Genomic DNA, 27,429 nt, shown 5'->3' with positions numbered 1-27,429 from the left:
CCTATAAGGATTACATGAATTAATACAGGTAAAATATTTAGAACATTCTATAAGCATTCAATAATGTTAGATATGAGTTATTATTACTAAAAATATAATAACCATAGATGACTTCCTAAATGGATTTCTTTAAGGAATACATATTATCTAGGAGTACACACTTGGGCATCCCTGAAAATATATAGATACTGACAATCATGCATTTTCTATGTTAGGCTGTGATTGACAATGTTCTCCACCAGAGGAAATATGATTACTTCCTCACTGGAGATGGTTAGTTCAAGGAAATAAAAATCAAGCATTTTGTGGATACTCATTAGCATTTCTGATCTGGAAGAATCTATTTGGGTTACTGTCATAGATATAAACTATTAATATAGTCAACTATCTCTGTCCTCATTTGACTTTCAATAATCTTGAGAGATAAACCACAAGATAATTAACCAGGAGAAATGAGCAAAACCAATAAATGGTGGAGAGTTTCAAAAGAGGTGATCCCTCTAGGCTAAAATGACAGCTTCCAGAGTAATGTCACTGAGAGAAGGAGGAGCAAAACAGAAAGAGAGACTTTGGTCCTTCATGCTTCTCATCCATGGAGGTCTCAGCAAAATGTAAGAGTAGTAAATCAGATGATGTGCCAGGAAAATTTGTTGCAAGATAAGGTTGGAATGGAGCCTTGGACAGGAAAGAAAATGGAAGCGTTGAGCTGACTGGAAGCTAAGAACTTTGGTTTGACTGCTGATTCAGAATTATCTTAGGCTGATTTGATAGAGCCAGGGAGGCCTGCAGTGGCTCAGTGAGGAAACTCAAAGCTGGATGCTCTAGAAGCCTCACTGCTTTTTTCAGAAACCGGGCTTCTTTCCTAAGCTAGGAGCACCTTGCTGATACTTCCTGAGACTGGGCATAAATTGAATATTCATGAGTATCTGCTAGAATATGTTTAGCATTAGGCAAAAGAAAAAGTAGAAAAAGGTGATGTGTAAATCGTATCTCTGCACATCGAACCCTACTTGAAATGCACTAAGGAGGTTCATTATTTAAAAGAACTTTGTAGTAAATCCTTATGAAAAGCAAGTAAGACCTTTGGGATTGTCCCAGCTCAACCATCTCCTAGCTGGGAAACTTGAAGTAAGTGGTTTCAGTTCACTGAGACTTATTAGGACCCCATATTATAAATAAAGAGATTTTTTTCTTCAACCTTTTCCAAGAGGTTCTTACAAGCCTCAGATGAGTTAATATATGTGATGTCGCCTCGTAGAGTGGTAAGCCACCTCAATTTCTTGAAGATAATTAATTTGCATCTGACTGGTTTTCTTAGAATGAAACTGCTTTCTATTAAGTTGAATCAGATTTATGGGTTAAGAAAAATCTGAATTCTGGCAAAGATTTAACCTAATTATTTCAGCCTTCTCTGTACATGAAATAGTATCACTGAAGTCAACATCGAGCAACTGTTTAAGACTTAAGCACTATGAGTCATTCCCCTCGACTTGAAAACATCGAGGAAATAATGCCAAAACCCTTTGCTCTATAGAACTTTGGTAAAATAAAACGTGCTAATGGATAAGGAAATGTTTTTAAGTTAATACTATGAAATCATTGCTATACACAGAAGCAATGCTACCTTTTTCTTCCTATAGTATGAATTTGAGCTGAACTTAAAAGTCATAGGGTGGAGGTATATCTCAGTAGAAATCAAGGTTACTTAGATAGAACCTCCTCTCACTCCAGTCCACATGCACAGGATGCTCTAGAATGTGTTTTGGGAATCGCAGTCACTCCAGTTGTAAAATAATCTTGTAGTAAATCTTCATGAAAAACAAATACAATTTTGTGTTGTCCCAGCTTTATCACCTCCAGGTATGTGAGAATAGAAAGAAAACTCTACTTCCATGCTGCCATTTATCTATCAGAAACTGTACAATAATAAAATTCCATGGCTGGAAGGACTTTTATCTAAATAAAACCCATATGTTTATGCTTTCCAGTTTCCAGGAAGTAAGGAACTCACATAGTGATTATTCTTAGTGTTCTATTAAACCAGTTCCAGACTGTTTGGTCCCCAGCAGGAATTGCCTGATGAAAAGGATAGATCTAGGATGGCTCTAGCAGCCCAGCAAGCTAATTGCTTTGTAAGTGCTTTAACACAGTTTCAGGAGGCAACGGAAACAGATGAACCATCAAAGGGAAAAGCAGGACTTTCATTGTCCCTCCCTCCTCATTGGCTGAGCTCTCTGCTCATAGGTTACCTAGAGGCTGGGAGTCAGCAATTAAGTTACACATCCATCTCAAGGGAAGAAACCATCAATTACCAGAAACAAAACAAACAAACAAATAAATAAATAACCAAACCTAACCAAACTTCTCTCCATTAATTTCATGTCTTAGCATTTCCCAGGCAACAATTGTGCCCCAAACAGCATGCTTGATTCTTCTTGACAGTGATTCATTTTAATGTTTAGTCTTCAGTCTCAAATATCTGTGTGCATGAATTTGTGTTTGATGAAAGAAGAAAATCTATAAGCTAAAAATGCCAAATACCATGAGCTGAAATGAAGGATAAGATACCAAGTCAAGTCAAGGCCAAGGCTGTCATGGAGATGGGGGACAATGATTAACCACCTTGAAGTGTGATGGTGAGAATAATCATAGCAATCCCTGAAAATAAAAGTGCCTTTTATATTCTACAGAAGCCTTGAGATCCATTGCCTATTTCATTCAATCAACCTTAGGATCACTTCTTATGTTACAGACATTTTCTAGGCGCTGGAATGCAATGATGATAAACACACTGAACAAGGTAAATATTTCCTGGGAGCCTAAATTCTAGATGGAAGAATGCACACACAGTAAAACAGTACTGACAAGTGCAGTGATGAAACTGAACAGTCGCCATCATAAACCAGTGAAACAGCTCAAGTGGGCAACTGGGATTTCTATTTTGTACAAAATTAACAAAATGTCTTGATTAAGCCAAATTCAAATAGCGAGGAATCACCAAATCAAGGATTAGCTCCATGTCCAAACCTCTGCTATCTATGCCATACTGCCTTTTAGAAGCATCTTATTTTTCATACCTACACATGGCTAGATGTTTGCACACACTGCGATCCCAGCCTTATGGGGTTAGCTTGACATCAGCATTGAAGACTCAGGATTGAAATTTACCAAACAATTAATAAAGACTCTAAAGTCAGAGCCAACTTTAAATTCTGACTTCTCCACTTACTGTCCGTGTAAACTTGGACCTCTGTAAGTTTTCATTTTCCTATCTGTTAATAGGGACAATAGTTCTCTATAGATTATAAGTTGTTGAAAAGGTTGAAAGAAGATCTTATTTTTATGTTTCAATATTACCTAGCACCGAGTTGTAGAATTGGTTGAATAAATCAAATCCTGTAGGATAAAGAGCAGGATGGATATTGTATTAATTGATTTCCTATTACCCATGCTCTGAGAGGCAATTAAACATCCCTAAGAAAACTTTCAGATGTTAAAAGCTCAATGTCAGTTCTTGATATGCTGGAATGTTGGTTATGTACTGAAAATTTTCAAATTTGCCTCTCTTTTTCACAATCTTAAGTTCAAATTATAAGAAAAATATTTTTATCTTTAAGAACTCAAGACTATTATAGCTGTCACCTGAAGTTATAACTGAATAAAAAAGGACTAACACTAAAATATCAATCATACTAATTATTTCTGAACTTGAAAAATTCGGATTTCATAAGACTTTTATAGACCTCCAAATCAGATTAAAGATCAAGTCACCTGTATCTTAGAGCGATGAGCTAAATTGATCAAGCTTCCAGCAAAGTAGAAGCACACTTCCAAGGATATGTAAAGAAATGAAATTCACTCTTGCTGCAAAATGTCTATCAGTTGAGTATTTTTTTGCAGCTTTCATGTATATCCAGTCAGCTGAGTTTCAAAAAGCAGTTTATGCATAGTTTCACACTCCTTGTCGGGAACCAGTGATTTATTTTAGTATCTACATTTTAGATTATTTAATTAAATAAGGCTAATTATAAGCCTCAACTTATAAGTAAGTTTGGGATTTTTTCCAACCTCATTGAGGTATTATTGACAATGGAAGTTTGTTTTGAAGGAAGTTTAAGAAAGATAATTTACCTCACTTATCACAGGATCTGGCACATAACAGGCACTCAATAAATGTTAGATATTATTATTATTATTACTATGAATCTCAAGAAGTTGAGTCCATAAAAAAATTTAAAGTGAAGCTAAAATAAAAGTTGCACAAAAGCAGAAATTGGAATGCTAATCATTTTTAGAACTTTCTTCCCCTAGTGGCTGTGAAGTAGTGAAAGAGAATCTGCTTCTGTTTATATTTTTGTGTTTATAGTTTTCTTAAGAAAAAAAATCACCTTCTCAACCTCATTTACAAATATTGAATAAATATTTAAGAAATAGTAAATGGTAATGGAGCTCAATTATTGGCTTGCTTGAGACTTTCACATGTCCTGGCCAGCTTTTTTATATAGAATATATTGCTGGAACATCCATTATTTTATTTTACTCATTTTTAACTACTGCTGTCTTTCCCAGTTCCCTAATTCCTAAACATCTGGTATCTCTTCCAATTGTGTGGTCAGTGTTTACAGGATGCCTGTTATAACGATTATTTCTGTGTCTGTCTGGATTCCCGACTTCAAGAAATATCCACTAGAGAAATGGAGACAAGCCATATGTATGTCTGTAACCTTCATAGGATGTAACACTGGCACCTCCACATTGCAGGGCTAAGTGAATGCCGGACACATGAATAGTATTGTCTCCAGAGAGTGAAGAGAAGTGATGAAAAGTTATGAGGAACCTTAAAGTGCTCTTTAGATACCTGTACTATGCCTTTCTATTGATTAAAAGGGATAAGACTGATTTTTTTCTTTATAAAATCCATAGAATCTAGAGACTTCCTGTATTTTACCATAATATTCCTGACCCATGAATACAAATGTAGGTTTCCGGATAGTGATACAGTAACTGAATTGTGTAGAAAGTTGAATTCAGCAAGGCTCTTTCCCTGAACCATATTGAACAGGGACCTTGAATGGATTTCTCTGTTTCTATGAGCACTAAGCCAAGAGAACATCTTCCATTAGAATCCCGTTTATTCTGCTGTTTGCTTGTGTGTATTGCTAAAAAGCAAGCTGAGATACTGTCTGAGTGTTTCTTTCAGATTTCTTCCTTTTTTCTGTTTTTCCTGCTTGTTTATTGTATTTGTCTAATGCTATGTTTTATCAGCATGTTGGAAATAAGATTCCTACTACCGATATTATAGGATGCAAATCAGCTTTGATTGAACTCTTGCAGACACATATTTGCCTAAATACAGTCATTTGCTATGAGCTCCTTTCTCAGGACACAAAAGAAGGGGGAAATGTGTAAGTACTTGGTTAATCCCAACCTCAGTTAATCCCAGCCTCCCCTGGGCATTCCTCAGCCACTGACTAATAAGTACAGGAAAATTAAAACCCACCCCCATCACCTCGATGAATTCAGAACAAACTCCAAAGTGCAATTCACCCCCCAGAGTTCCTCTGCAAGATTCCTCTGAGACCAGCTCTTTGCCTGAAATCTCTTCCTTGCTTGGCTTCTTCCCTTTCCTTGTCTTTGTTTCACCACTCTCTTCCTGGATTTTCTGTGGGGGGTGTCTCCTTCATAAATCACTTGACTATAAATCATAGTATCAGAATCTACTTCTCAGCCACCTGCCTTAAAAGCTTATCTCTGTTTTAACAGAGCAGTAAATGACTGCCGTGGAAGCAGGTTCAAGGTGGAGGGGAGTTCTATTTCCAGCAAGTTCAAAATACACAGCATAACGATCTGCTTCAGCTGTGTCCTAGGCACTGAGTCAGCCCACCTCTGAGCATGCAGGGCTTTTCTAGGCACCACGTTCCTCAAGGACTACAGAGTGCTGTTGGGTTTAGTACCTTATTAGCAGTCATTAGGGCAAATCTAGGTTTGCTTCTTAGCCTACACACTCCTTACCTTTAGAATCATGTTTTAATCAATCACATTTTACTTTAAACTTGGAAATTTTGCTGCGGAACTGCAGTGTGTCGTCAGAAGCTAACAGGGGTTTACATCATGAGTGTTAGCTAGGAATCGATGTCCTGTACAGATACTATCAGTCCTATTAATAGCTACTAGCAACATATAAATCTTAATTAATGAACTGTCTAATCTGTATCCTTTCACCACATATTCTACTCTAAACTGGAGCCCCGACAGCATTTTCTCTTGTCATTGGAGGGATGTCAGCCATATAGAACTTTCCAACCCAGTAGGACCCCTCAGTCCCATTATAGACAGAGCTTGGCCACCACAATCTAAAATGGTTTGGATTAATGGTCTTTTCGTTAAGAGTCAATAAACAAGTTCCTGGGTCCACACAAGCTTCTTATAGCAAAAGCTCAATGTTGCCATTCATCATTGCCACCAGAGGACCAGAAACTCCATTTGTTTTCTCTGCTGCTGACAAATGTAATTTACAGGCTTTAAAGACCTCATTATTTTCTGTGATGCAGGATTAAATCTGAACACTTCTACTGGACAGGTGAAAGAGGTGGTGGATATCTTGGAAGTCAGGCCTCCAAACTCTGTTTCAGATTCTCAGGTGAGAGGAAGTAGTGGTTAAAAAATTGCAAGTTCAGGCCAATATGAAAAGAGGGCAAAAAATAATGTTCTTATAAACCCACTGCCCGGCAGAAGCATTTACTACTGATGTTCATTCCAGATGCCCTCAAATATTACTGTCCATCCATGTCCTGGCTTTTTTATTTTGGGTTCTATCTCCAAGTACTACTCAGAGGACTGCCTAAGGGCTGTTTTGCCTTCCAGCCTGGAGAGCTAGAAGTGCCTGGAAGTTTACTTTCTTACTCTCTCCCCTGGGCATTCCTCAGCCAGTGACTAATAAGTACAGGAAAATTAAAACCCACCCCCATCACCTTGATGAATTCAGAACAAACTCCAAAGTGCAATTCACCCCCCAGAGTTCCTCTGCAAGATTCCTCTGAGACCAGCTCTTTGCCTGAAATCTCTTCCTTGCTTGGCTTCTTCCCTTTCCTTGTCTTTGTTTCGCCACTCTCTTCCTGGATTTTCTGTGGGGGGTGTCTCCTTCATAAATCACTTGACTATAAATCATAGTATCAGAATCTACTTCTCAGCCACCTGCCTTAAAAGCTTACCCACAAACCAGGTTTATTGTAAAGAAAGTACCCAAATGACATTGAAAAAGAGGGGTGGAAATAGCTATTAGTGTCCAAAAAAGATACTTGACAATAAGAACATTCACAATCTGTGTCTGTCCTGGGTTAATCCCATTTTAAACCTGTTCTTGGCCAATTCTCTCCTAGAAAGGGTTGGCTTGGTAGGGGAGAGTCTGCTAAAGGACCCCATTACCATTGCAGGTGCTAAATCACCTCACACATGGGTGTGGCTTCAGCTGACTGGCCATGACAACAGTGCTCAAACAAAATTGTAGATGCTTGATTCCTAAAACATCAAGTGCAGGCACCACTCTGTGTGCTTGAAGATTTCCATGACCTTTCCTTACCTCCCACCTGGTCAACTTCAATTTCTACATTACTCAGCATGCATCCTCTATTCCCCAAAATATACTGACTCTTTACTGTCCCCAATGTTTCATCCTCACACCAACTCAGTGCCTTTGTTCCTATTCTTTGTATATCTAGAATGCATTCTCTTTCTACCAGTGACTAATCTACCATAAATTAATTTTGACCCCCAACACAGACTTCAAATTCTTTTTTCGACATAAATTATTCAAATTCTTTTTCCTTCAACACAGACTTGAAATTCCTTTTCCTTCTTTCTTATTGTCAAAGTCCCTTTCTTTGGCAATCTTTTACTTTTCTGAATGTGAGATTTTTCTTTCCTAGATGTTGTATAAATTCCCGGTATTTAATTGGAAAACATTACTTCGGTTTCCTTCTGATTCCAGATGAGTTCAGTTTCACTAAGTAATTTATTAGAGACTAAGAAATGAATTCAAATATATATATAATATTATATATATATAATATTATATATTATATAATATATATCATATATGATGTATATATAATAGATATAATGTATATATATAAAATGTTATATATAATATATAAAATGTTCCCCACCCCTTAAACTGCAGAAAATAAAAGTCTGGCTAAATCACTTTGTATGTCACTTGAACTTAAACCAGAAAGGTATAAGGGAAACTTGTCAGAAGCCTTAATAAAGAGGTTATATTTATCTAGAAATTAACTGAGAGCACAGCCAATTTGTTTATTGTAAAGAAAGACCACCTACTTCTTCCAATCTACTCGACTGAAATATAGAATAACATAGGTGTGTCTCTTTGGCAGAGAAGTTAACAGTATATGGAAAACTATAGAGAAAACTCTTATCTCCAGATAAATTAAATAAGTCATCTCTGACAGACCAGAAAATAAACCAGTCCACCCCATGTGTATGTATCTCTGGGCAGGTAGGAAAATAAGTGAGCTCTTGCCCTCTTTGTGTGTGTTTATTTCTGAGACCTCTGTCCACTGAGCAACAATTGACTTCATCCACAGAATATAGGCTGGGTAATTGTTTGTTATTAGCAGATTCTGAATCTCTTCTTGGGACCTAAGTCTGTTTATGCGACTTTATAGCATATTATTTAAACTTTGTTACAATGTTGTTGTTATTTTTCAACAAGGCTAATTTTCTTTTTTGTTGTTGTTGTTGTTTTTTAATTATTATTATACTTTAAGTTCTAGGGTACATGTGCACAACGTGCAGGTTTGTTACATACATATACATGTTTAAGCAGAATATAATTCAATAGGAATGTATCTCAAGGAAATTCATAGAATTTGTCATCAAACCCTTTTCTCTCTCCTTTTGCAATGATAAAAATTGTTTCTACTTTTAGCAGTGCACTGAGATGCTATGAAGTTTTTATCTTGTTTGGGTTGGATAACTTCACCATATCTCCAATTTTCCTGTCTGGAAAATTGAAGAAATCAAATCTGATCATATTTTTTTCTTCTTGATTCTGTTGAGAGAGACTGGTCTTAAAAATTTTCATTTTAAGCAATAAAATATTGCCATAACTTAAAGATTTTAAAGAACATTGAGGAATTATTGTGGTGCTGTGATAGTCTTGGGTGACAGCTACTATTTAAATACTAATTTCTTCTCCTAGATTTTCTGTATCTGTATATTGTTGCGGTGAAATATATTTCTCATGTAGGAGATTGGAATGTATGCTTCCTTTATATATGTGAGAGGAAGCAATTAAGAATTTTATATTACTTTACAAAGACTATTTTATCATTCTGAAAAAAACATATAGATATAGTGTGAGCTCATCACATCATTTTAAATGATGGCAACTATCTCTCCGCAACTGCTTTTGGGGAGGACAAGCAATATTTTAAACTGTTCAGTGTGCGCTTTGCTGAAATGAATAGATGACTACAGTGATTATAGCAGCTAGGTTATGATCACAGAATAAGCCACTTACACATTGCATCTGTTGGGGAGATGTAAGGATGTTTTAAAAACAATGCTCCCAGCTTCAAAATTTTAAAACAAGCTAATAATTATTGATGGCCTATTACGTGCCAGATTTTAGGATTTCTTTTACTTGATCTCGGCAACAACCTTGTAAAGTAACTATGGTAATTATCCTCATTTTATATAATAGAAAATGAGGTCCAGAAAAGTAAAGTTATCCCTCGTCTAAAATCACACTGCCAGTAAGAGGCTGAGTAAGAATTCAAACCAGGTGGTATGACACTACAGAACTCCCACTCCTAACCATTGTACAATACAGTCTCTCATAGGCAGCCACATTTCACCTTCAACCTCAAAGAGTATGGAGTCAGATGTTCTACATATGGGACTGTATTATACAAGACACTTTCCTAGCACTTTGGGATGCCAAGGTGGGAAGATCGTTTAAAGCCAAGAGGTCGAGACCAGCCTGGGCAACATAGCAAGACCTAGTCTTCACAAAAAAAAAAAAAAAAGTAGAAAGTTAGCTGGGCATGGTGGCACACTACTGTAGTCCCAGCTACTTGGGGGGCTGTGGTGGAAGGATTGCTTGAGTTCCAGGCTGCAGTGAGCTGTGATTATGACACTAAACCTGGGCAGCAGAGCAAGACCCTGCCCCTTAAAATAATTTTTTTAAAGACATTTATCCAGGCACTTCTGCATTTGGGAGAGAGCAGACTAATAGTAACCAGAGTAGACAGAAAAGATCTGTTACCTGGAATATCAGGGAATGGGTTTGTAAGATTAGCCAATCCCGAAATGAGAATAAATGAGGATATGTGGAGAATAAGAGAAAGAACAGCACACAAATCTCTCATTTCCGATTACTCATGTAAAATAAAGTAAGTCAGCCTGAGATAAACTATCCAAAACATTATAATCCAATAGGGAACGGGAACAAGAGACTATTGGGTGAGGTCCTCACTCTTGCCTTAATAAATGCAATAATTATATCTAGAAACTTCCAAACTTCTCATTTCTGTCATGTTCTTTTTTCATAATTTTTAAATGTAGTTTTCAACCAAACCCTAGAAGGTACTAATAAAACCCGTCAAAGAGGGTCATTTATTTGTTTATCATTTACCCTTTGTACAGAAAAGGAAAACTTATGTGTAAAATGAGTGTTCCAGATGGATAGGTTCTAGATAGCTTAAGTCACATTGTATTTGGAATCAGCCAAAAGATATTGCTGCTTTGAAACATGGAAAAGGCACTTTGGTAGTTGAAGAACAGACATGCCTTGAGGTAAGGGAGAGAGAATTACATGACTTTCAGCCATTTCGAGCATGGCGTGATTTTGTTCCACTTCTCAGTACAGGGTGGCAATGCAGAAGGACAGGACTGTACAAGGGGAAGGACATTTGACTGAACGTGGTGGCGGCAGGCTAAATAATTCCCCCAATATATATCCATGTCTTAATCTCCGAGAGTTGTGAATATTACCTTATGTAGCAAAGGAGTCTTTGCAGTTGTGATTGAGTTAAGAATCATGAGATGGGGGAGAATATCCTGGCTTATCCATGTGGGACCAGGATCCTCACAATTGTCCTTATAAGAGAGATACAGGAGGAGTCAGGTCACTCCAGATGACGGAGTCAGAGCATAGGATGAAGGAAGCAGAAATTTAAAGTGATGCATTTTGAAGACGAAGGAAAAGACCACAAGCCAGGGAACATTTCCAGGTGGCTACTAGACACCAAAAAAGACAAGGAAATAGATTCTCCCCTCAGACCTTCTAGAAGAAGCTACTTCTGCAGACATCTTGATTTTTTAACACATTGGTTTTAGCCCAGGGAAACTGATTGTGGACTTCTGAACTCCAGAATAGTAATAAAATAAACTTATGTTGTTCTAATTTGCTAAATTTGTTACAGCAGAAATGGGAAACTAATACAATGTTCAAGGCGATTACTAGTCTTTACTCTTGCCAGACCCTTTGCCTCTCTGGCCACCTTTTCTAGCTCTTTAAATTAAGCCCCTACAAAACTAGAAATTTCTGTTTCTGGATGACAGTGATCTCCTCCCAGTCCAGCACTTCCCAGTATTCTAGACCTTCTTAAAGCTGGTCCCTAGTTCGGCATCATCATCACTTGAGAACTTATTGGAAAAGCAAATCCTCTCATTCTAAAATGCCCAAGTGCTCTGGGGCTGGGGGCAGGGACAGCAAGAGCTGTTTAAGCAAGCCTTCCAGGTGATTTTGATGCATGATCTTGAAAGCATGAGCACACCCACACGATGAAGCCCTGAGAGCCACTCTCTACCCACCTTCCCTTTAACCTCTTTCCTCCTTCCCTCCACAGCATGGTCACCTGGTCTTCCATCTTTGTCCATCTTCATCCTTCCCTCATTATTCATTCTTTCTTCATGACTTTGCCCCAGCTAATTTGAGACTTAGATGGACTAGAAGTCTGATTCCTTTTTGTAAATGTGCCGGACCACAGCCCGTCTTTCTGTAGGGTGCTGGTGCAGAAAAGGAAGGCAGGCAGGTTACCACAATTTCTAGAATAAAAAGCAGTTCACTCTGGATGATGGAGTGCTTATTTTATTCCAGGTGGTTTTATCAACATCCTCCCTCACATATCTTTTTCCCTTCACCAAGGCTTCATATGAAGTTCTGGATCATGTGCCTTCTGAGACCTCATCATCCATACTTAGACCCTTCTCCAGAAAGATCACACCTTTTGCTTCAAAAAATAATTCTAAAATTTTCTTTCAGAGGATAAGCGTCCTATGTGCATGAATGCATGGGTAATGAGAGGAGAATGTGCCCAACTAGCTTAGTTGTTGTTGTTGTTGTTGTTTTGTTTGTTTGAGACGGAGTCTTGCTCTGTTGCCCAGGCTGCAGTGCAATGATGCCATCTCGGCTCATTGCAACCTCCGCCTCCCAGGTTCAAGCGATTCTCCTGCCTCAGCCTCCTGAGCAGCTGGGACTACAGGTGCGTGCCACCATGCCCGGCTAATTTTTTTTTTTTTTTTTTTTTTTTTTTTAGTAGAGATGGGGTTTTAAAAGCAGTTCACAATCAGTTATTCTGAGGATTGCCCCAAGCGACTCCTGTCCTTTATGTTAGCTGACAAAGTTTGAGCATCTCACCACGTGTCTATGACTTTCCCCTCCTTAATTTTACCTTTTATTATACCTTGAATCTGACTTAGACTGCTCTCTATCTTCCAATATTTACTGAAAATAAATGATCTTCAGTGGCTGCTTTTCTTGGTTTGCAGCACTATTATAGTGTCATTATTTTTACATGTATTTCCTGGTACCTTAATGTCTTCTCTCATCCTTTACCATTGAATGCTATTCACTAGATTTTTATTTTGAGAGCCCATCCTGAAATCTTTTTAAGAGATGAGGTCTGTGTCCTGTCCTTTGGTGATAATTCTGGCTTCAGCTGTCCTCTGTCTATTGAGAAACCCCAATTTAAATCCATAATGCTGCCAACTCTTCCCTAAACTTTACATCTATTCATCCAGGTTTTGCTCATCATCCCTGCTTGTACCCAGATTTTTGCATGTATTGCAAAAATCCAATGTATCTCCCTTTCTTCACATAACCTCTACTTTCTGACCACAAGGGTGAGTGGGGGAGAAAAGATCATGACTAAAACATAGGTGGTTTTTCTTTCCTCTCACTCATTTTCTTCTTTCTGTATCCTCCTCTCTCAATCAGCAAAGCATTGTGCTTGTTTTTCTTCCTGACATTTCTCTATTTCTGTATTATTCCCTTAGCTTTGACCTCCATTACTTTTTGCCTGAAATATTATGTACTTGACTACTAAGACGTCTTACCTCTAGTTTCGGTATTCATCTTCCTAAGGTAAAGCTCTGACCATTCTCCAACTTACATCTTTAATTAAGTTCTCATTTCACTCACTGCCTTGAGATTAACACTGTTTGGTTCCACTTATTCTTCATAATCTAATCACAATTTGGATGGTTGAAATGTAACCTCTATATCCAGCAAACTGGAATTTTTAATTAAAATATGACTGTTTCCTCCCACTTTTATACCTTTGGTGTGCCCTATGTGAGAATATACACTCCTCCCCTGTTCCACCTGGAAGAATCTACATTCTTCTTTAAAGTTCCCTTAATACTGTTTATCTTCCATTCTGTATTTTTTCAGCTCATCAGATTGAAGCCATTTATCTTTCCTATAATTATAATGCTCCTATATATTTCTTATCTTATTCTGCCATATATAATAAGTTTACCTGTCTTAGGAAATAAGTTTCTTTAGAACAAAGACAAGTCATCATTTTTTAACACCCTAGTGATTTGCACATTTTTAAGAACAAAAATTTGAACTGAATTAATTGAAATCAACAGTTGCCTTTAGGCCAGGGTGACTAAAGATGTATAGTTTAGTAGAGTAGTTAATATCTACTTCCTTTACACAGGTCATAAAAATGTAGGAGTTAACAGAGGACCAAAGTAGCAACAAGAAAATTAGAATGATAAGATAAAAATAGATCCCTGTGGCCGGGCGCGGTGGCTCAAGCCTGTAATCCCAGCACTTTGGGAGGCCGAGACGGGCGGATCACGAGGTCATAAGATCGAGACCATCCTGGCTAACACGGTAAAACCCCGTCTCTACTAAAAAATACAAAAACTAGCCAGGCGAGGTGGCGGGCGTCTGTAGTCCCAGCTACTCGGGAGGCTGAGGCAGGAGAATGGCATAAACCCGGGAGGCGGAGCTTGCAGTGAGCTGAGATCCGGCCACTGCACTCCAGCCTGGGCGACAGAGCGAGACTCCGTCTCAAAACAAAACAAAACAAAAAAAAAGATCCCTGTGAATATTGTAACATATGTGAGACAGAGGGAGAACTGCTACTCCAAAAGTGAGCTTGTGTCTTTTTCCTCTGCAAATTATTCTCTGTACACATTCCAGATTATGTTAGATCAGCAGTTTAAGTTTCAGATAATTTGACTGGACTTGCACCATATCTAAGTCCCTGAAAATACAATTATTAGAGTGTGATTATTGTGCTTTTATTAGAAAATACCTATTTATATTAATATTAATAACATTGATTATCATCCTAAATCTGGGTAGACACTTAATGATTTGAGATATCTAATTTAATCCTCCCCAAATTCACCTCCAAATTTCATTATCAACAGTTACATATGTTTCTAACAGGTATGGGGCTGATTGTTTTTACAGGTATTAGCTTATTTAATTCTCAAAACAATTTAACTTCATAGATGAGGAAACTGAGACTAATAGAAATCTGAATATTGCCCAAGGTAGCAAAGCTACAGAAACAGCATTCAAAGAGTTGCTTTTCTGTTGCAGAGCCCATAACCCATAAAGCAATGTCTAATTCACTGGAATTCCTGTTTTCTTTTGATGTTCCCTTACAAATTAGGGACTACTGAGGTGATACATGAGCCTTGAACTGCATAAGAAAGTTAAAAGAACAGTAAAAACCTCTATTGATTGATTAGAAGAATCAATGCGTCATAATAGATTCAGATCCTCATATTCTATGTAATAGTGAACTATATATTTTCTCTTATCAATAGAACATTCTCAAATATCTAATATAAAACAAAAATGTATATTGTGCAATTCTGTGTTAGATTTTTGCTTTAGTTTCTGTTCTTCAAAAGGAGACCCAAGGGGCTCTTGAAATGTCTACACCTGCAGCCTGAAGAAAGTGCCTTAGCTCGGATGAGTTCCTCTGAGAGATTATGCTCACCCATCTGTTTTCATAAAAGTTTAATGCCAGATAGCAAACTCATATATTGTTTTGTTTTAACTTAATTTTTATTTAATCTGTTGTCAGAAACCAGACTTCAGCAATCTGGCAGCAGGTGCACAGTAACACACGTACAATGTGTTCTCTCTGTGCTTCCCCAAGGAACGGTTCACAGATGCACTGACTCTACTACACATGGCAATAATTTGGACCCTTGCTGGGAGGCAGTCATTGACCCTGAAGGTTTATATCTTCCCATCTTAATCAGTACATCTCTCATTACTTAACCAACTCCAAGCACCATGGTTTTTTTCCTCCCTTTGCCTTGTAAAATCTAGAGCCCAGTAGAAATGCCCTCATGTCACCACCTCACTGACCCTCAACCAACAGCAAGCAAGTCATTTGCTCTAGTCCTGCAGTGGAAACTTCCCTGCTGAGTCTCAAGTTTATGTCCAGCACCAATAGCCTCTGGCATTATTTTAATAATCCTCATTGTGTAGATAAGGAGACATTTTTGTTCAGTTTTTATTATATGCTGTTACACTTCTGAGGAAGTTTCCCTCAACTTCCAGATATCATACTGTTTGCCTTCCAGTCAGCCGTAGCACATGATGTTAGCAATGATTTGTCATCCTTACATTTTATCTGTGAATCAAGAATAGTAGAATAGCTATAAATTCCAGGCCCCTCCACATAACACAGAGACCCTGACCCTCAGCAGATAACTAAAAAATCAGCTTTCTAGCAGTAAGAGTTGTGTCTCTTTTCAATTAACTCCCTGTCAAAGAAGTTCCCATCACACACACACACACACACACACACACACACACACACACAAAGAAAAGAAAAGAAAAGAAAAGAAAAAACAAAGAAGTTCCCATCAGGAAAGGTGATGGATGTAGTTGGATAAAACTTCTGTGTATGGTTTTGATGGCCTTGTCACTGAAAGTGATGAGTACTTGCAACTAATATTTAGTAACTATCCATTATCATTTTATTCATTTTTCATCAAGATATAGAGATGAGATTGACTCCAAGATAAGGCCGGGATTAATATATGGGTAGAGTTTACATGATCTCAGTTGGAGAGATTACAGCAAAGGATTCAACCGAAGGGAGCTTGGGAAAATACACACACATAAGAATAGGACTCCACCAGTACCGATACTTCTTAATACTAGGATAGAGAGAGGCAAAAAAATAAAGCAACTCATTGTTTTAGTGTCATGATTCTCAAACTTTAGTGTGCACCAGAATAACCTGATGGGTTTGGTGAAAAACAGATTGCTGGGCCCAACCCCTAGAGCTTCTGATTCAGCCTGTTTGAATCAGAGCCCGATATTTTCTAAGAGGTTCCCAGGTGATGCCCATGCTCCTGGTCTGGGGCCCAGGCTGTTCCAGTGATTCTCAAGTCCAGTTGCACAAGACTCACCTGGGGAGCATTTATAAAGCACAGATGATTTGACCCCATCCTAGGCCAATTAAATTAGAATCCCCGTTCTCGGTATTATTGTATCCCTGTTCTCGGTATTATTGTTTTCAAGAGCTCCTTGGGCATCTGGCAAACTTTGAGAACTACTCCAGTATAATTGTATAAGACCAACTTTCTGCTGGACTTGTTCTCACTTTGTGCCTTACATTTCCAGGAAGAGGCTCTGATACTTCTTTCAACCTTAGATCACAGTTCTTCCAGAACATGCTCTACTTGGCATCTTCAACTTATCAGATCTAGGTGAGACATTTATTGAATAGAAAACTCCATTTTGTGCTATGGGCAATGTAGAAAGATGGAAATCTCGCTCAGGAAAAGGAATTGTCTCCTACATTTCCAAATCTCTCTCCCTTTTCTTCCTGCTTTCCATCTTTACATGGGAGAGACTTACTTTTTTTTTTTTTTTTTTCCATTTTCTTAGCTCAGTGTTGGGTCTGACAGAGGGCAGGAAAGGAGACTGAGGCTCCCGTTGCGTGATATACAAAGTCCAATACCCCCCATAGAGCATATTCATTCCCTTGCAGGAGCAAAGGGTGTCAGCTAATTGCTCTATACTGGAGAGACACCTCGAGTCAGAAATTCAGCTGAATTAATTGGCAACTCTGAAAATAATGGCTTGTTGTGGTGCTGGGACTCAGCTGGAGAGAGCACATCACAACAGACTAATTAACCATCCCCCAGCCCTCACTGTTCTCTGGCTTTTCCCTACAAAGCTCCTTATTGCTTCTCATCTCCCCCACTCACTGGGTCTGGGATGGAAGTAGACGGTCAGCACTAAAGGTAGTTTGAGCAACGCTCTTTATATACTGTCAACTGAGATGAGAAATGCCCTGAGCCTGGGCCTGTGGATAGTCAACCAAATGAGCAAATAAATCATGTAGTCCAAAAGGCTGGAGAGATACTCTGTTTTCTATAAAAGCCTAGGAGTTAGAGGTTAGAAGACTGCAGCTTCTGGGGAAAGGTGTGTTTTCTAACTCCCTGGCTCATTAGGAAAGATTTATCTGGGTTGAACTAAACATGCCCTGAATTTTATTTTGGACACCAAAAAGACTGGAGTTTTTCTGAGTCTGAGTGTGTCAGCATCTGAAATGTTGACACAATTTTCTTCTTTACCTTAGAAAGGAGCGAGAGAGTAGGAGAGGATGAGATAAGCCTGGTTACAAGAGTTTGCTTTTATTTTCCTTTCCGGCCAATTTGGACCTTTGTCTAAATCAAGGTTTCTCAACATCATCACTCCTGACATTTTGAACTGGATCATTCTTTGTTGTGGGGGCTGTTCTGTGCATTATAGGATGTTTAGCTTCCCTTTTCTCTACTAACTAGTTGCCAATAGCAGACAACACACCCACCCACCAAGTTTTGACAGCCAACAATGTCTACCAGGGAGAGGGAGAGGGAAATCACCACTTTGGTTAACCACTGGTCTTAAGTACATCATCCATTTCTTTTGACAAGCTTCATATGGGTTCAGATAGTCTGGCACCTGCAGAGGATTTTAATCTTTAAAAGTGTTTTTTGTGCACGTTTGCTTATTTGATCCTTACAAGTGATGTACAAGGTTGAAAGGAGAGCAGGTAATTATGGAAACCAGAAGAAATGGAGGATCTTGCTTGAGGCCATACCTCGAATTCATGACAGAGCTGGGATAAGAGCCTAGATCTCTAGATTTACAGCTCTACACTGTGTCACTGCCACCATTCTAAGTGGGCCGTGAGCCTATCGCCATGGTGTCATATTTACACTGAGAATTGTGACTGTCTTGAGACCCTCCTTACTACAATATCCTCATACATTTACATGGACTTGCATACTGAGTAGAATCTACAGTGGGTAGAATGTGTTTATCTGGCTATGGTTAAGGCCCATCCATTGTTGCACTTTGTAGTTTGGAAAGCAAAATGTAGACTAAGGGGAAGTGATGATATATTCTCCTGTCTTTGGGTCTTTGTCAACTATAAAGTGCTTTCCTAAAATATTATTTGTAAGGTCTCAAGAGTCAAAAACATATTCACATACCTTACATCTCTGAGCCTTAATCTTCTCACCCCACATTTATTGTTGAAGATTAAGCACGACCAACACACTTGTCTAAGAGCCTGGATATTATCTAGTTGTACATACTTGGTTTGTCAATGATGCCCAAGGCTATAAAAGTTGAGTTACCGGAGGTCACCAAAGCAGTCAGGGAAGTGACATAACCAAGATAAAGCCTAAGAGCTTAAATCAGCTCTCCTCTTTTCCCTAGAGGAAGGTGGTAGAAGAGAAAGGAATAAGCCAACCCAGTTATATGGATTGCTTATAGCATTCAAAAAAAAAAAAAAACTAGTGTATTCTCCGGGCAAGGCATTGTGCAGTGCTGCCTCTCTTGAGTTCTGTTTTGTAAACCACTTCAAGGCTGCACTCAAGATTAAAGACGCACTGAGAAGCTATCAGTCATGTGTTTGTTCATGATCTGTTGCTTCTTCATAAACCTCTTAATATTTCTGTATTTCATTATTATTCTATTAAATTTGCAAGTCTTATTCTACTAACTGTTCACAGGTATGTGTGTGTCATCACATCTAACCATAGCTCTCTATTTTCATAATGTTTTCAAGTGGTCCATTCTAACTTTTAGTCAATTTACAGAGGTTTGTACATACAAAGAGTTAAACTTTTTTCTAACTTCAATGAAATAGTTTTTGGCTTTATTATTATCATCGGCTACTTCTCCATTAAAGAGAGAGACTAAGTGATAGTGTTAATGAGCAATGTTGTTTTGTTGTTGTAGTTGTTCAAATAAAGACCTAAAATTTAATATGGAAGAATTCTTAATTTCCATTGGGTGTGGCTTGCTTAGATTAAGAGAAAAACAACCCCCCCCCCCCGCAAAAAAAAACCTCGCAGCTCTTTTACTTTCCAAGCATGATGGGAAGGGCTCCTTTAACTTACTCTGTATTGATTGGAAGTGAACTGAATGGTGACAGGAAAGGAATAGGACTTATTAAGTAGGTGGCCTTAATTTATGAAGAGATTGGGATGGATGGGCCAACTGCCAGCCCTGAGTCTGACTTACATGCCCCAGCTACCTGGAACCAGACAGGCCAAAGTAGATTTTTTTCTCTCTCATATTCCTTTTTGATCGAAGTTGGCTGTTCCAGAGTATCATATGTTATTTGTCCTGTGAATTCTTCTCCTAATCACTCATCCTGAGTAGAAAATATCAATCAACAAACCACTAAAAGTCACATTACTTTAAAAATTAATTTCAAGCTTTAAAACCATCTGTTGAACTTTATTTTTAAAGGCTACAGTTCTCTACAAAGAGCCTTGGCAGGGGTGAAATATTTTCTTTTTGAAGAGGCTTTAAAAAAAAAAATCAAGCAAAAATATTGGCAACCGTCTCTGAGTTCTTCAGCAAATATAATTTCATTCCTCAGCATTAACTAAAAACTAGAAATGAAGAAAGGGCGTATTTACCTTCTTCCTTTGATGTAGTAGACCAACAGGGTTTTCACTTTGAGAAATGTCAAAATGTTCTAATGCCTCATTGCATATTTTAATTTACAAGTCTGTTATTTGTTTTCTTTTTTCCTCCTCTATTTTTTAACTAGATTACTGCAACCTTTGAGTTTTGTATTGAACTACTTAGCCCCCAATATTTTCCTTTGTTTTTTTTATTTTTTGTTTGTTTTCCTTTAAGAACTCCACCGATGCTTTTTCCCATTTATAGTTAGGCAAATGAGCAAAGCTTTGTCGATTGTGTCAGTCCCCTGTTAAGCTTTAATTTATGGAGTGACTTTGAGATTTGGAACACGGTAATTGGTGGAGTAGTGAACACTGTGGGAAATGTTTTACATGAATAAAAAAGGGAAAATTAGTTAACAAATATTTATTTACCAGCTGCTGTGTTCAGAACCCTTTGCTCAGCAACTCAGTAGATAAGAAGGTGGTGAAAGAAACTAGAAGTATACTGAGAGGCTTCCTCTACAGGTGGGGACCCGTGGTCAGGAAAGTATTAAAATAACTTACAAAGGCACATAACAAAGGGCAAAGTCACATAAGACATGCTAGAGCAGAATTCAATAAGCAAAATAAAATGTCAGGATGATTATGAGCTCATTCTAATACACTTGTGTTTAAAACATGGTTTCATCATCTAATGGCCACATGAACTTTGGAAATTTACATACCGTATACTCTTCCAATGTCATTACCCAGAAGTAAAATAGGCATGATAGTCTTTAGATAACAGGGTCAGAGATGCAGAGATGATATCTGTGAAGCATCTTGTACAATACTTGGCACATAGGTAGGCACTGAAAATGTAATAACTTGTGGAGACGGTGGTGGGGGTTGTAATTAACTATGATGACTATGGTTGTTACTAATACTAGCACCACCACTGCTTTCATTACTACAGTTATTGCTTTGTTCTTCCAATCATAACCCAAACACTTGGAAGGAACTATTAAAACTTCTTTTTTTTTTTTTTTTTTTTTTGGCTGGGTACAGTGGCTTATGTATGTAATCCCAGCACTTTGGGAGGCTAAGATGGGCAGATTGCGTGAGTCCAGGAGTTTGAGACCAGCCTGGGCATGTCAAAACCCTGTCTCTACAAATACAATATAAAAATTAGCTGAGTTTGGTGGTGTGCACCTGTAGTCCCAGATACTTGGGAGGCTGAGGTGACAGGATCACCTGAACCAGAGAGTTGGAGGCTGCAGTGAGTCAAGATCACACCACTGCCTTCCAGCCTGGACAACACAGAGAGACCTTGTCTCAAACAAACAAACAAACAAACAGAAACAAAACAAAACTTCATTTTTGGCTAAGGGATATGTGAGTACACATGGTGTGTTTTAAATGCCACCTGATGGCGCAATCTGAAGTTTTAAGTTTACAATGTTACATTTTGGAATTTTAGTAGTCATACTTACGAAAGCAATCAGTCTTCCTAAGTCAAGGAGAAAAGAAGAAAGCCAGCAGAGGAAACCACACTAACTTTGTTGCAGGTAAAATGCTAGGCTATCAGTAGTAGCATCTCATATGGAGCATCACTGGGTCAGGTGCTGCCAAAGTCGCCTGTACTGCTAGTAACACATTGCTTTTGAGAGGAGAGAGGAGAACCCCCAGGAGCATGCCTTGGTGGTGAAGATTAGACATAAAGACTCATGGTGGAGTAGAATTGCTACTCAAGTACAAATAATCCATGTGGAAACTACCTGAGTGAGGCATGGCCTAAACTGAAGGTTCTCAGTTTGTCATAACCAGAAATGGGAATGTCTCAGTGGATCAAGAAGACTGACTCAATTGAAATAACACTTTAACTTTTCCTATGTCTAAAATGCTCTTATTTACTTTTCAGTATATGCCATCATAATGTCAGAAATACCTGAAAAGCTAGTTTGGTAATTTTAAGTCTACATTTCTTTATCTTAATCCCTTGATACAGTATGTTTTTAAGAATTCAGAATTGTTTGGATTTCCAAATGGTGATATAGTATTTTTCATGGACTTAGCCTTCCGCCCCCACTGCACTTCGTAGCACGGGTGGAAGTTGGAGGGAAATAATGACTAAAAATAGTCTCCCCTTAGTACAGTTCAGTTTTTTGCCACCAAATGAATTTCTTACAAAAATTACAAAGGAAGGAAGGAAGGGAAGGAAGCAAGGAGAAAGGGAGAAAGAGAGAGAAAGAAAGATGGAAGAAAGAGAAAGAAAAAGGCAGGAGGAGTTTGGTTTGAGAACTATTGGGATTTCAAATGAAAGTTTGTGGACCTGTAGAATAGTGCGTGAAATGCAGAAAATCTGATTTATTTACTTAGTGAAAATTTATCCTAACTATAGAAAAGCCTGGTGAACAGGTCTGCCCAATAATGGAATATACATCTCTAGAGACAGAAAACTAACAGAAAATAGACAGACTTTCTTTCACCTTTGAAAGTAGAGAATACACTCTTTAGGGGCTTTTTCTTCTGGATTATACATAAACCATCTGCCTTCTTTGATATTTTTTAATTTAAGTAATGAAAACTTTAGTTTTAGTTAAAACAAATTATGATTCCTTAAAAAAAAGATTGTCACCATTTTTGAACCCTTAGAATGTACCATGCTCTCTGCTAAGTAGTTTATAGAAACTATCTCAAGTGCCTCCTAACAATATTATAAGGCAAGAATTGCATTTACTAATAAGAATACGCATTTACTAATATGAAAACTGAGATTTGGAAAAGCTAATTTACCAAGATCAGATACCTGGTAACAGAGCCAGAATTTTCAAATGAATGTCCATCAACAAAATATTTAACTGCAACTCTAGGGTACCCCTGATTAATCTCCAATCATTTTTTAAATGCATAAGAAATATGCTTTTATATGGATTACTTCTGAGGAAGGTCAGTGTTTTGCTACTGTCTATGTTGAATTTCTTTCTTTTCTTTTTTTTTTTTTTTCATTTATGAAATAGCTTTATCAGTACTTCATCCTCAAAACCTGAACTTGCCTTCATCCCATAAGAATCAGAGGGAACTTAAGGTCTTGAACCACTACTACTTCTTGTTATCCTGAAGAGCCTAGTCACTTTATGGTTCTCTGGCATAGAGCTAGACAAAGCAATGCCTTCAATGTTTTTGATGGCCCCAGCTAATGCTGCTGTTAAATACCTGATTGTGCAATAGCAGCAATCAACACCAAGCCACCGAAATGCTACTATATCCATGAGCCAAAGGGGAAAGGGTGATTACTTTGGGCCCCTTCCATCTTGGAAAGACATCTGATTTCTTTTTACCAAAAATAACTTGATTTAAGATTGGTGGCCAGGAACAGTGGCTCAGGCCTATAGTTCTAACACATTGGGAGACTAGGCAGGAGACTCGCTTGAGCCCAGGAGTTCAAGATAAGCATGGTCCCATGTTTGTGCCACTGCACTCCAGCCTTGGTGACAGAGCAAGATTCCATCTCAAAAACTAAAAGTGAAATCAAATGAAATTGGTTATCCCTTTTCTGCCTGCTGTGTTTCTGTCAAGATCATAATCCATACAATTATAGGATGTCTTACTCATCATTATAGCATCCAATACTATGTTGCTTCTAATCAGAAAATCATGGTGAAAGATGCAAAGCAGTTCTTTCATTAGCATAATATAAGGGATAGAAGAGAGCATGCAGTTGTCACTATTCTAAATAAACATGTATTTACAATACTGTTTTAAATTATTCCTTTGTTTTAACTTAAAACATCCATAGTCAGGAGAGAACTCTTCCACCACACACAGAAAAAAAAAACAACAATGATTTCTTTGAAATGAAGCTGAGACTGCCACCTGACCAGGTATTCCCAACCTGGCAAAAAAGGCAAAATGGTGAGGGAGTTACAGTGCTCCCTGGGATGGTCGATTCCCACTGGCAAGGGATTTAAGGCATGCTGTTGTACAATAGGAGCAAGAACGAATGTGGAGTCTTAGAGGATCCCTCTAGACGTTAGTACTGCTTTCTTCAGTGGTATATTTTAATGGAAGACCGCAGGTAATCCCATATATGCAGAAACATTAAAAGCTCACATCTCTCAGGAGAACTTCCAGTAGTACTTGCTGAGGGAGGTTTGAATGTGGTGTGAATAGTAGAGACATTATTTTAAGTACTAATGCCTTTGGGCCAGTTACAGAAACAAAAACTGTAACATCTGCATTTTCTGCCATGTATATACATGCATGCATATATATCATCTATAGAATTATCTCTTTAAACTCATTTTCCTCTTCATTCTTCATTGCCCCATCATTTGATATATGGTGGTATATCGAAGGTTAACTTATGAGTGTAGTCCATGGATTATAGGACATTAAGACAGGATCACTGTAGTGGTTATATGAATACCCCCCACAGATTCTCAACCACAGGGAGTATAATTGACCAAGGTTCCCAGCTGCTGTGCTCTGAAGTCCAAAACTGCATTTGTGCTGGGGCAGTGCTTTTCATGGACTGCTTCTAGCCAATGACCAAGTATAGCAGTGATGCTAACATAGGCTTTTTCCAAGGAGATATGGCTCTCATCTAATGCAAAGCTTCAGCTCAGGACTCTTCCATGGCCTTGCCTAGACTACACATTCCCCAGACTACACAGAAGTTCAGGATGATTCCACTCAACCTTCCTTCCCACCTTCCTTTATTGTGGAGGCTGGTGGGAGACCTCCGCCATACTCTGGCACCTTTCCAACCCTCACCCAGCATCCACCTCATTGTCTTTTACAAGGGTTTCCTGGGTAACCCCTTGCATATTTAATCCTTGGATGTTTTAATATGCATGAAACATTGCTCATTTAATCCCATCTTGTACTCTTGTTCCTAGACCAAAAAAATCATTGTAGAATAAGGAAAAGAATAAGCATCACACAGACTCTGGTCTCAGAATTGGAGGCAGTAATTGATAAGTTTCTGGGCTGAGTTTTTTTGATAAGAAGGTAAGAGGGTTTTGTAAGGAACATTAATTTAGATAAGAACTGTCTTTCTTTATGTTTCTTTTAATAACTAGAAGTTAGGAAGAAAGCTATGTGGGTAGCCAAAATAGTCAGTCTTACAGATGATTGCCAGCATCTGTAACCTCTTTTCCTTAGGTTCAAGTATGTGGTTGGCAGTGTCCAGGTCTGGCGTTGATGGTGTCAGCAGTACAAGCTGGTGTGTCTGTACTTAGTAATAGCAGCACAAGAGTTTTCAGGGATGAGTTTTTCAGCACCATAGTTGGCTTTGTTCTTGCAGCTTAGCCAGTGCTCCTGACTTTCCAGCACTTACAGGTTGTGGGAGCTTTAATAATTCCTCCTTTGCTTTAAATTGCCAATTTTTCTTCCTGATGTTTACATGGAAGTACTCTGACTGTCAGTCCAGATTTTTATGTGAAAGAAATGATGCAGTCAAAAGGATAACTGGAGATAAATAAACACTTTTGACAAAGGTGTGGACAGTGTTCAGAGAAAACTGCAAAGGATGGTGAAGCCTCTTGCAGCTAGCAATAGCAAGGAGTCAATACCCCTACCATCTCTGAGGGAGCCAGGGATGATCACTAAAACTTAGAACGACGTTTGTAGCTAAAGGATATGGCTCTAGCAAGGAGCCTGGCCTTTGGGGAGGAATACAGCCATGGACAATCTTTAGCACAGCAGGGAGGCAACTAGGGCAATAAAGAGCCATTCTCTATCCTTTCACTCCCCAGTCTCCTACTGGTATCTTCCAGGGGTTGCACCCAGCTAGAAGCTGGAAGACAAGTGAGGCTGCCAATACCTTTCATAAACATCAGCATCCCAGGGCAGAAAGAGGGTAGGAAATGATGGAGACAAATGGAGAAAAAAGAGAATATTCAGTGCATTGGCTGACAGAAGAGAAAAATGTTAATCTTTCAGCTTCGCTTAATTTAAAATGTAAGCATATTTTTCTTAATAGATCTACAAGAAGAATCTTCTGGCAGGATTTACCTGATCAGTTGATTATGACATGACACTTTTACAATCATCTATGGTTTATACCACATAATTCAGAAAGGTCAGTGAGGCTATTGCTTCACCCTTAATTTTGACAAATAATTTCACTGAATGTAGAATTCTGGATTCACTTTTTTTGTTGCACATTAAAAATGTCATACTCTTGTCTTCTGGTCTGCATTGTTTCTGTGGAAAAGTTGGCTGTCATTTATATTGCCATTCACCTATATCTAAGGTGTCTTTTTACCACTAGTTGATTTTAAAATATTCTGTTTTTATTTTGGTTTTAGTCATTTAATTATTGATCTCGCTTACTTTTTACTAAGATATTAATGTGTTTCCCGTCTCTCCAGATCGAAAGTCTTATATTGCCTGTTGTCAATGATTGTATTAGTTCATTTTCATGCTGCTATGAAGAAATACCCAAGACTGGGTAATTTATAAAGGAAAGAGTTTTAACTGATCACAGTTCTGTAGGGCTGGGGAGGCCTCAGTAAACTTACAATTATGGCGGAAGGGGAAGCAAATACATCCTTCTTCACATGTTGGCAGCAAGAAGAATGAGATCCCAGTGAAGGGGAAAGCCCCTTATAAAACCATCAGATCTCATGAGACCTAACTCACTATCAGGAGAACAGAATGGACGAAACTGCCCCCGTGATTCAATTATCTCCACTTGGTCCCTCCCAAGCCATGTGGAAATTATAGGACCTACAATTCAAGATGAGATTTGGGTGGGAACAGGGTGAAACCACATCAATGACATATATATACACACACATACACATATACATATATGCATACATATCTAGTACACATGTGTGTATATATACACATATGTATGTGTGTATATATACACATATGTATGTGTGTATATATACACATATGTATGTGTGTATATATACATACACATACATATACACATATATAAATAATACACACATATATATATGTATGTGTATATATACACATATGTGTATGTATATGTATGTTTGTATGTATATATATGTATACACATATACACATACATATACACACATATACATATATAGTGAAGAATTGGGAAACTTTTCTTTTTCTATGCTCTGGAATAGGAAATCAGAGAAATGCAAATAAAAAACATAGTATAACATTTCACATGTATCAGATAAAGCACGATTAAAATCTATCAGTTCCACATGCTAGGAAAGATGTGGAGCCATGCAACCT

The sequence above is a fragment of the Macaca fascicularis genome, chromosome 9 (assembly GCF_037993035.2).
Source record: "Macaca fascicularis isolate 582-1 chromosome 9, T2T-MFA8v1.1".
In the NCBI taxonomy this organism is placed as follows: Eukaryota; Metazoa; Chordata; class Mammalia; order Primates; family Cercopithecidae; genus Macaca; species Macaca fascicularis.
Note: the sequence above shows the minus strand (reverse complement) of the source record.